Below are 11,383 nucleotides of genomic sequence, written 5' to 3' on the forward strand. Positions count from 1 at the left end.
GGTAGTGGGAGGGTGGGCTGGTAAGATTGGCTTGGAGTTGGGTAATGGGAGGGTGGTGTGGTAAGATTGGTTTTGGTAGTGAGAGGGTGGGGTGGTAAGGTTGGCTTGGAGTTGGGTAGTGGGAGGGTGGGGTGGTAAGATTGGCTTGGAGGGTAGTGGGAGTGTGGGGTTGTAAGATTGGCTTGGAGTTGGGTAGTGGGAGGTTGGGGTGGTAAGTTTGGCTTGGAGTTGATAGTGGGAGGGTGTGATGGTAAGATTGGCTTGGAGTTGGGTAGTGGGAGGGTGGGGTGGTAAGATTGGCTTGGGTAGTGGGAGGGTGGGGTGGTAAGATTGGCTTGGGTACTGGGAGGGTGGGGTGGTAAGATTGGCTTGGAGTTGTGTAATTGGAAGGTGGGTGGTAAGGCTGGTTTGGAGTTGGGTAGTGGGAGGGTGGGTTGGTAAGATTGGCTTGGAGTTGGGTAGTGGGATGGTGGGGTGGTGAGATTGGCTTAGAGTTGGTCGTGGGAGGGTGGGCTGGTAAGATTGGCTTGGAGTTGGGTAATGGGAGGGTGGTGTGGTAAGATTGGTTTTGGTAGTGAGAGGGTGGGGTGGTAAGATTGTCTTGGAGTTGGGTAGTGGGTGGGTGGGGTTGTTAGATTGCCTTGGAGTTGGGTAGTGGGAGGGTGGGGTGGTAAGGCTGGCTTGGAGTTGGTAGTGGGAGGGTGGGGTGGTAAGATTGGCTTGGAGTTGGGTAGTGGGAGGGTGGGGTGGTAAGATTGGCTTGGAGTTGGGTAGTGGGAGGGTGGGCTGGTAAGATTGGCTTGGAGTTGGGTAGTGGGAGGGTGGGCTGGTAAGATTGGCTTGGAGATGGGTAGTAGGAGGGTGGGGTTGTAAGATTACCTTGGAGTTGGGTAGTGGGAGGGTGGGGTGGTAAATTTGGCTTGGAGTTGGGTAGAGGGAAGGTGGGTGGTAAGGCTAGTTTGGAGTTGGGTAGTGGGATGGTGGGGTTGTAAGGCTGACGAAGGTCGTAGTGGGAGTGTGGGGTGGTAAGATTGGCTTGGAGTTGGTTCGTGGGAGGTTGGGGTGGTAAGATTGGCTTGGAGTTGGGTAATGGGAGGGTGGTGTGGTAAGATTGGCTTTGGTAGTGAGAGGGTGAGGTGGTAAGATTGGCTTGGAGTTGGGTAGTGGGAGGGTGGGGTCGTAAGGTTGGCTTGGAGTTGGGTAGTGGGAGGGTGGGGTGGTAAGGTTGGCTTGGAGTTGGGTAGTGGGAGGGTGGGGTGGTAAGATTGGCTTGGGTAGTGGGAGGGTGGGGCTGGTAAGATTGGCTTGGAGTTGTGTAATTGGAAGGTGGGTGGTAAGGCTGGTTTGGAGTTGGGTAGTGGGAGGGTGGGTTGGTAAGATTGGCTTGGAGTTGGGTAGTGGGAGGGTGGGGTGGTGAGATTGGCTTGGAGTTGGTAGTGGGAGGGTGGGCTGGTAAGATTGGCTTGGAGTTGGGTAATGGGAGGGTGGTGTGGTAAGATTGGCTTTGGTAGTGAGAGGGTGGGGTGGTAAGTTTGTCTTGGAGTTGGGTAGTGGGTGGGTGGGGTTGTTAGATTGCCTTGGAGTTGGGTAGTGGGAGGGTGGGGTGGTAAGGCTGGCTTGGAGTTGGTAGTGGGAGGGTGGGGTGGTAAGATTGGCTTGGAGTTGGGTAGTGGGAGGGTGGGGTGGTAAGATTGGCTTGGAGTTGGGTAGTGGGAGGGTGGGGTGGTAAGATTGGCTTGCAGTTGGGTAATTGGAAGGTGGGTTGTAAGGCTGGTTTGGAGTTGGGTAGTGGGAGGGTGGGGTGGTCAGATTGGCTTGGAGTTGGGTAGTGGGATGGTGGGGTGGTAAGTTTGGCTTGGAGTTGGGTAGTGGGAGGGTGGGCTGGTAAGATTGGCTTGGAGTTGCGTAGTGGGAGGGTGGGCTGGTAAGATTGGCTTGGAGATGGGTAGTAGGAGGGTGGGGTTGTAAGATTATCTTGGAGTTGGGTAGTGGGAGGGTGGGGTGGTAAAATTGGCTTGGAGTTGGGTAGAGGGAAGGTGGGTGGTAAGGCTAGTTTGGAGTTGGGTAGTGGGATGGTGGGGTTGTAAGGCTGACTTGAAGGTCGTAGTGGGAGTGTGGGGTGGTAAGATTGGCTTGGAGTTGGTTCGTGGGAGGTTGGGGTGGTAAGATTGGCTTGGAGTTGGGTAATGGGAGGGTGGTGTGGTAAGATTGGCTTTGGTAGTGAGAGGGTGAGGTGGTAAGATTGGCTTGGAGTTGGGTAGTGGGAGGGTGGGGTCGTAAGGTTGGCTTGGAGTTGGGTAGTGGGAGGGTGGGGTGGTAAGATTGGCTTGGAGTTGGGTAGTGGGAGGGTGGGGTTGTAAGATTGGCTTGGAGTTGGGTAGTGGGAGGTTGCGGTGGTAAGTTTGGCTTGGAGTTGATAGTGGGAGGGTGTGATGGTAAGATTGGCTTGGAGTTGGGTAGTGGGAGGGTGGGGTGGTAAGATTGGCTTGGGTAGTGGGAGGGTGGGGTGGTAAGATTGGCTTGGAGTTGTGTAATTGGAAGTTTGGTGGTAAGGCTGGTTTGGAGTTGGGTAGTGGGAGGGTGGGGTGGTAAGATTGGCTTGGAGTTGGGTAGTGGGAGAGTGGGGTGGTGAGATTGGCTTGGAGTTGGTAGTGGGAGGGTGGGCTGGTAAGATTGGCTTGGAGTTGGGTAATGGGAGGGTGGTGTGGTAAGATTGGCTTTGGTAGTGAGATGGTGGGGTGGTAAGATTGCCTTGGAGTTGGGTAGTGGGAGGGTGCGGTGGTCAGATTGGCTTGGAGGGTGGGGTTGTAAGATTGGCTTGGAGTTGGGTAGTCGGAGGGTGGGCTGGTAAGATTGGCTTGGAGATGGGTAGTGGGAGGGTGGGGTGGTAAGATTGGCTTGGAGTTGGGTACTGGGAGGGTGGGGTGGTACGATTGGCTTGGAGTTGGGTAGTGGGAGGGTGGGGTTGTAAGATTATCTTGGAGTTGGGTAGTGGGAGGGTGGGGTGGTAAGATTGGCTTGGAGTTGGGTAATGGGAAAGTGGGTGGTAAGGCTAGTTTGGAGTTGGGTAGTGGGAGGGTGGGCTGGTAAGATTGGCTTGGAGTTGGTTCGTGGGAGGTTGGGGTGGTAAGATTGGCTTGGAGTTGGGTAATGGGAGGGTGGTGTGGTAAGATTGGCTTTGGTAGTGAGAGGGTGAGGTTGTAAGATTGGCTTGGAGTTGGGTAGTGGGAGGGTGGGGTCATAAGTTTGGCTTGGAGTTGGTTTAGTGGGAGGGTGGGGTGGTACGATTGGCTTGGAGTTGGGTAGTGGGTGGGTGGGGTGGTAAGATTGGCTTGGAGTTGGGTAGTGGGAGGGTGGGGTCATAAGTTTGGCTTGGAGTTGGGTAGTGGGAGGGTGGGGTGGTACGATTGGCTTGGAGTTGGGTAGTGGGAGGGTGGGCTGGTAAGATTGGCTTGGAGATGGGTAGTGGGAGGGTGGGCTGGTAAGATTGGCTTGGAGTTGGGTAGTGGGAGGGTGGGGTGGTAAGATTGGCTTGGAGTTGGGTAGTGGGAGGGTGGGGTGGTAAGATTGGCTTGGAGTTGGCTAATTGGAAGGTGGGTTGTAAGGCTGGTTTGGAGTTGGGTAGTGGGAGGGTGGGGTGTTCAGATTGGCTTGGAGTTGGGTAGTGGGATGGTGGTGTGGTAAGATTGGCTTGGAGTTGGGTAGTGGGAGGGTGGGCTGGTAAGATTGGCTTGGAGATGGGTAGTAGGAGGGTGGGGTTGTAAGATTATTTTGGAGTTGGGTAGTGGGAGGGTGGGGTGGTAAAATTGGCTTGGAGTTGGGTAGAGGGAAGGTGGGTGGTAAGGCTAGTTTGGAGTTGGGTAGTGGGATGGTGGGGTTGTAAGGCTGACTTGAAGGTCGTAGTGGGAGTGTTGGGTGGTAAGATTGGCTTGGAGTTGGTTCGTGGGAGGTTGGGGTGATAAGATTGGCTTGGAGTTGGGTAATGGGAGGGTGGTGTGGTAAGATTGGCTTTGGTAGTGAGAGGGTGAGGTGGTAAGATTGGCTTGGAGTTGGGTAGTGGGAGGGTGGGGTCGTAAGGTTGGCTTGGAGTTGGGTAGTGGGAGGGTGGGGTGGTAAGATTGGCTTGGGTAGTGGGAGGGTGGGGTGGTAAGATTGGCTTGGAGTTGTGTAATTGGAAGTTTGGTGGTAAGGCTGGTTTGGAGTTGGGTAGTGGGAGGGTGGGGTGGTAAGATTGGCTTGGAGTTGGGTAGTGGGAGAGTGGGGTGGTGAGATTGGCTTGGAGTTGGTAGTGGGAGGGTGGGCTGGTAAGATTGGCTTGGAGTTGGGTAATGGGAGGGTGGTGTGGTAAGATTGGCTTTGGTAGTGAGATGGTGGGGTGGCAAGATTGCCTTGGAGTTGGGTAGTGGGAGGGTGCGGTGGTCAGATTGGCTTGGAGGGTGGGGTTGTAAGATTGGCTTGGAGTTGGGTAGTGGGAGGGTGGGCTGGTAAGATTGGCTTGGAGATGGGTAGTGGGAGGGTGGGGTGGTAAGATTGGCTTGGAGTTGGGTACTGGGAGGGTGGGGTGGTACGATTGGCTTGGAGTTGGGTAGTGGGAGGGTGGGGTTGTAAGATTATCTTGGAGTTGGGTAGTGGGAGGGTGGGGTGGTAAGATTGGCTTGGAGTTGGGTAATGGGAAAGTGGGTGGTAAGGCTAGTTTGGAGTTGGGTAGTGGGAGGGTGGGCTGGTAAGATTGGCTTGGAGTTTGTTCGTGGGAGGTTCGGGTGGTAAGATTGGCTTGGAGTTGGGTAATGGGAGGGTGGTGTGGTAAGATTGGCTTTGGTAGTGAGAGGGTGAGGTGGTAAGATTGGCTTGGAGTTGGGTAGTGGGAGGGTGGGGTCGTAAGGTTGGCTTGGAGTTGGGTAGTGGGTGGGTGGGGTGGTAAGATTGGCTTGGAGTTGGGTAGTGGGAGGGTGGGGTGGTACGATTGGCTTGGAGTTGGGTAGTGGGAGGGTGGGCTGGTAAGATTGGCTTGGAGATGGGTAGTGGGAGGGTGGGGTGGTAAGATTGGCTTGGAGTTGGGTAGTGGGAGGGTGGGGTGGTAAGATTGGCTTGGAGTTGGGTAGTGGGAGGGTGGGGTGGTAAGATTGTCTTGGAGTTGGGTAATTGGAAGGTGGGTTGTAAGGCTGGTTTGGAGTTGGGTAGTGGGAGGGTGGGGTGTTCAGATTGGCTTGGAGTTGGGTAGTGGGATGGTGGTGTGGTAAGATTGGCTTGGAGTTGGGTAGTGGGAGGGTGGGCTGGTAAGATTGGCTTGGAGATGGGTAGTAGGAGGGTGGGGTTGTAAGATTATTTTGGAGTTGGGTAGTGGGAGGGTGGGGTGGTAAAATTGGCTTTGAGTTGGGTAGAGGGAAGGTGGGTGGTAAGGCTAGTTTGGAGTTGGGTAGTGGGATGGTGGGGTTGTAAGGCTGACTTGAAGGTCGTAGTGGGAGTGTGGGGTGGTAAGATTGGCTTGGAGTTGGTTCGTGGGAGGTTGGGGTGATAAGATTGGCTTGGAGTTGGGTAATGGGAGGGTGGTGTGGTAAGATTGGCTCTGGTAGTGAGAGGGTGAGGTGGTAAGATTGGCTTGGAGTTGGGTAGTGGGATGGTGGGGTGGTAAGATTGGCTTGGAGTTGGGTAGTGGGAGGGTGGGGTTGTAAGATTGGCTTGGAGTTGGGTAGTGGGAGGTTGGGGTGGTAAGTTTGGCTTGGAGTTGATAGTGGGAGGGTGTGATGGTAAGATTGGCTTGGAGTTGGGTAGTGGGAGGGTGGGGTGGTAAGATTGGCTTGGGTAGTGGGAGGGTGGGGTGGTAAGATTGGCTTGGAGTTGTGTAATTGGAAGGTGGGTGGTAAGGCTGGTTTGGAGTTGGGTAGTGGGAGGGTGGGGTGGTAAGATTGGCTTGGAGTTGGGTAGTGGGAGAGTGGGGTGGTGAGATTGGCTTGGAGTTGGTAGTGGGAGGGTGGGCTGGTAAGATTGGCTTTGGTAGTGAGAGGGTGGGGTGGTAAGATTGCCTTGGAGTTGGGTAGTGGGAGGGTGCGGTGGTCAGATTGGCTTGGAGGGTGGGGTTGTAAGATTGGCTTGGAGTTGGGTAGTGGGAGGGTGGGCTGGTAAGATTGGCTTGGAGATGGGTAGTGGGAGGGTGGGGTGGTAAGATTGGCTTGGAGTTGGGTACTGGGAGGGTGGGGTGGTACGATTGGCTTGGAGTTGGGTAGTGGGAGGGTGGGGTTGTAAGATTATCTTGGAGTTGGGTAGTGGGAGGGTGGGGTGGTAAGATTGGCTTGGAGTTGGGTAATGGGAGGTTGGGGTGGTAAGATTGGCTTGGAGTTGGGTAATGGGAGGGTGGTGTGGTAAGATTGGCTTTGGTAGTGAGAGGGTGAGGTGGTAAGATTGGCTTGGAGTTGGGTAGTGGGAGGGTGGGCTGGTAAGATTGGCTTGGAGTTGGTTCGTGGGAGGTTGGGGTGGTAAGATTGGCTTGGAGTTGGGTAATGGGAGGGTGGTGTGGTAAGATTGGCTTTGGTAGTGAGAGGGTGAGGTGGTAAGATTGGCTTGGAGTTGGGTAGTGGGAGGGTGGGGTCGTAAGGTTGGCTTGGAGTTGGGTAGTGGGTGGGTGGGGTGGTAAGATTGGCTTGGAGTTGGGTAGTGGGAGGGTGGGGTCATAAGTTTGGCTTGGAGTTGGGTAGTGGGAGGGTGGGGTGGTACGATTGGCTTAGAGTTGGGAAGTGGGAGGGTGGGGTTGTAAGATTGGCTTGGTGTTGGGTAGTGGGAGGGTGGGGTGATAAGTTTGGCTTGGAGGGGTAATGGGAAGGTGGGTGGTAAGGCTGGTTTGGAGTTGGGTAGTGGGAGGGTGGGGTTGTAAGGCTGACTTGAAGGTCGTAGTGGGAGTGTGGGGTGGTGAGATTGGCTTGGAGTTGGTAGTGGGAGGGTGGGCTGGTAAGATTGTCTTGGAGATGGGAAGTGGGAGGGTGGGGTGGTAGGATTGACTTGGAGTTGGTAGTGGGAGGGTGGGGTTGTAAGATTGGCTTGGAGTTGGGTAGTTGGAGGGTGGGCTGGTAAGATTGGCTTGGAGTTGGGTAATGGGAGGGTCGGGTGGTAGGATTGACTTGGAGTTGGTAGTGCGAGTGTGGGGTGGTAAGATTGGCTTGGAGTTGGGTAGTGGGAGGGTGGGGTGGTAAGATTGGATTGGAGTTGGGTAATGTGAGGGTGGGGTGGTGAGGCTGGCTTGGAGTTGGTAGTGGGAGGGTGGTGTGGTAAGATTGGCTTGGAGTTGGGTAGTGGGAGGGTGGGGTGGTACGATTGGCTTGGAGTTGGGTAGTGGGAGGGTGGGGTGGTAAGGCTGGCTTGGAGTTGGTAGTGGGAGGGTGGGGTGGTAAGATTGGCTTGGAGTTGGGTAGTGGGAGGGTGGGGTGGTAAGATTGGCTTGGAGTTGGGTAGTGGGAGGGTGTGGTGGTAAGATTGGCTTGGAGTTGGGTAATTGGAAGGTGGGTTGTAAGGCTGGTTTGGAGTTGGGTAGTGGGAGGGTGGGGTGGTCAGATTGGCTTGGAGTTGGGTAGTGGGATGGTGGGGTGGTAAGATTGGCTTGGAGTTGGGTAGTGGGAGGGTGGGCTGGTAAGATTGGCTTGGAGATGGGTAGTGGGAGGGTGGGGTGGTAAGATTGTCTTGGAGTTGGGTAGTGGGAGGGTGGAGTGGTAAGATTGTGTTGGAGATGGATAGTGGGAGGTTGGGGTGGTAAGATTGGCTTGAAGATGGGTAGTGGGAGGGTGGGGTGGTAACATTGGCTTGGGGTTGGGTAGTGGGAGGGTGGGGTGGTAAGATTGGCTTGGAGCTGGGTAGTGGGAGGGTGGGGTAGTAAGATTGTCTTGGAGGGGTAGTGGGAGGGTGGGCTGATAAGATTGGCTTGGAGTTGGGTAGTTTGAGGGTGGGGTTGTAAGATTGGCTTGGAGTTGGGTAGTGGGAGGGTGTGGTGGTAAGATTGGCTTTGAGTTGGGTAGTTTGAGGGTGGGGTTGTAAGATTGGCTTTGAGTTGGGTACTGGGAGGGTGAGGTGGTAACTCACTTTATACGATTCTGCAATGGGTGCTTTTCCTTAACTGTTTTGAACTGTACATTTCTTACCTTTGTTTTGCACCCTTTTAACCCCTTTTATTACTGTTTTTCTTTTGTTTTGTCTCATTGTAGAAACTCATAAAAAAAACTAATTAAAAAATAAAGAACGAAGAAATGGGGATTAATCTCGTGGGAATGAGGAAGTGTTTTAACGTGCTGGGTTATTTCAGGGTTAATGAATTGGGGATGGAGAATAATGTATTTGGATACTGCGGAGTAAATGCATTGTTATATTACAGAGGTAATGTGATGGGGGTGAGAGTGTTAATGTATAGGTGTGTTACAAGGTGAATTAATTGGGTTTTACAGGGTTAATGTATTGGGATATTTCAGAGTAAATGTATTGGTGTATTACAGTGGTAATATGGGGATGAGAGAGTTAATGTATTGTGGTGTTACAAGGTCAATGAATTGGGTTTTACAAGGTTAATGTATTGGGATATTGCAGAGTAAATGCATTGGGGTATTACAGAGGTAATGTGTTGGGGGTGAGAGTGTTAATGTATTGGTGTGTTACAAGATGAGTTAATTGGGTTTTACAGCGTTAATGTATTGGGATATTGCAGAGTAAATGTATTGGTGTATTACAGAGGTAATGTGTTGGGGATGAGAGGGTTAATGTATTGGGGTGTTACAAGGTCAATGAATTGCGTTTTACAGGGTTAATGTATTGAGATATTGCAGAGTAAATACATTGAATTGAATCGACTTTATTTCTTACATCCTTCACTTACACAAGTAAAAATCTTCACGTTACATCTCCAACTAGATGTGCAATGTACTACTTATAGTAATTTGTGATAAATAGTTTAGCAAATAGAATAGTTTTTGTAATTGAACAGTAAGAGGTGCAACAGGACAGTCAATATAACACAGAAATACAATTGTATCAGCGTGAATTAATCGGTCTGATGGCCTGGTGGAAGAAGCTGTCCCGGAGCCTGTTGGTCCTGGCTTTTATGCTGCTGTACCGTTTCCCGGATGGTGGCAGCTGGAACAGTTTGTGGTTGGAGTGACTCGGGTCCCGAGTGATCCTTTGGGCCCTTTTTACACACCTGTCTCTGTAAATGTCCTGAATGGTGGGAAGTTCCCATCTACAGATGCGCTGGGCTGTCCGCACCACTCTCTGCAGAGTCCCGCGATCGAGGGGAGTACCGTCTGAGGCATAAGAGGCACTGTTGTGCCTTTTTCACCACACAGCTGGTGTGTACAGACCACGTGAGGTCCTCGGTGATGTGGATGCTGAGGACCTTAAAGCTGTTCACCCTCTCAACACCAGATCCATTGATCTCAACCGGGGTCAGCCCGTCTCCATTCCTCCTGTAGTCCACAACCAGCTGCTTTGTTTCTGCGACACTGAGGGAGAGGTTGTTTTCTTGACACCACTGTGTCAGGGAGATGACTTCTCCCCTGTAGGCCAGCTCGTTATTGTTCGAGATGAGGCCAATCAGTGTAGTGTCGTTGGCAAATTTAATTGGCAGGTTGGGGCTGTGGGTGGCGACACAGTCATGGGTATAAAGGAGGGGGCTTAGGACACAGCCCTGAGGGGCAGAGGTGAGGGAGCCCACTCTCACCACCTGCTGGCGATCCGACAGGAAGTCCAGGATCCAGCCGCACTAGGCCGAGGCCTCTGAGCTTCCTGTCGAGCCGGGAGGGAATCATGCTGCTGAATGCTGAACTGAGGTCTGAGAACAGCATTCTCACGTAATCGTCCTCCTTCTCCAGATGTGTAAGGACGGAGTGTAGAGCTGTGGCTATTTCATCACCTGTCGATCGGTTGTGTCGGTGGGCAGATTGCAGGGGGTCCTCTGTGGGTGGCAGCAAGCTGCGGACGTAACCCCTGACCAGCCTCTTAAAACATTTGCTTATTATTGAGCTGAGTGCGACAGGACGCCGGTCGTTCGGGCATGTTACCCTGGTCTTTTTAGGAACAGGGACAATGATGGATGTTTTGAAGCAGGGGGGCACTCGACATAGGGAGGGGAAGATCAGGGTGTTACAGGATTAGTGTCTTACAGATGAGGGAACTAATGGGCATTATAGGGTTAATCTATTGGGAATGAGAGGGTTAATGTATCAGTACTACAGGGTAAATATGGTGGGGATGAAAGGGTTAATGTATCGAGTGTTATAGGGTTAATTGTATTAGGGATGAGAGTGTTAATGTATTGAGTGACAGAAGGTTAATGTATCGGGGATGAGACCGTAAGTGTATCAGGTATTACAGAGTAAATATAATAGGGATGGAAAGGTTAATGTATTGGTATTACAGGGTTAATTGTGTTGGAGATGAGAGGGTTATGTATTGGGTATTACAGGGTTAATTGTATTGGGGATAAGAGGGTTAATGTATTGGGTATTACACTGTTAATTGTTTTGGGGATGAAAGTGTTATGTATTGGTATTACAGGGTTAATGCATTGGGATGAGAGGGTTAATGTATTGGTATTACAGGGTTAATTGTATTGGGGATGAGAGGATTAATGTATAAAGATGAGAGAGCTAATATATTGAGGTATTGCAGGGTTAGTGTAGTGGGAATGAGGGGGTTAACATGTTGGGTTATTACAAAGTTATTGCATAGGGGCTTTGCACAGTGATGGGACAAAACAGGGTTAATGCTTTGGGATGAAAGGCTAATGAGGTATTGCAGAGTTAATGTATAGGTGTATTGCATGGTTATGGAGTGTTACAGGGTTAAAGAATCGGAGAGGAAGATGTTAATGTATTGGGGCATCACAGGGTTAATACATTGGGGCAAAGAGGGTTAATGCCTTGTGCTGTTGCAGGGATAATGCATTGAGGAAGATGTTAATGTATTGGGGCATCACAGGGTTAATACATTGGGGCATCACAGGGTTAATACATTGGGGCAGAGAGGGTTAATGCCTTGTGCTGTTGCAGGGATAATGCATTGAGGAAGATGTTTAGGGTTAATGTGAGCAAAGCTGTCGGGGATGGGAGAGTTAACCTATTCAGTGTGAACATAACAGGTTGAGTTTGCCCCTCTCGCAGGGGCTTTACCCGCGGCTGGCACTCCCTCCTGTGTGAGCGCTGGTCGAAGACTGCAGCGGCCAGCCAGGTCACACCGGTGGGCCACAGAGCCCTGAGAAAAGTCAGTCTCGAGTGCTCTTTAGGGGAAAAAAAAATAATTCATCGGAAACAAAAAAGTCCAGAAGCCCAAACGCAGCTCATTTACGAAAAGTCGAAGCGTGGCGGTTGAGCGGGGAAAAATTCCCATGCTGACTAGATAAAGGTGCAAAGCAGCC

Source organism: Hypanus sabinus, chromosome 31 (assembly GCF_030144855.1).
Source record: "Hypanus sabinus isolate sHypSab1 chromosome 31, sHypSab1.hap1, whole genome shotgun sequence".
NCBI lineage: Eukaryota > Metazoa > Chordata > Chondrichthyes > Myliobatiformes > Dasyatidae > Hypanus > Hypanus sabinus.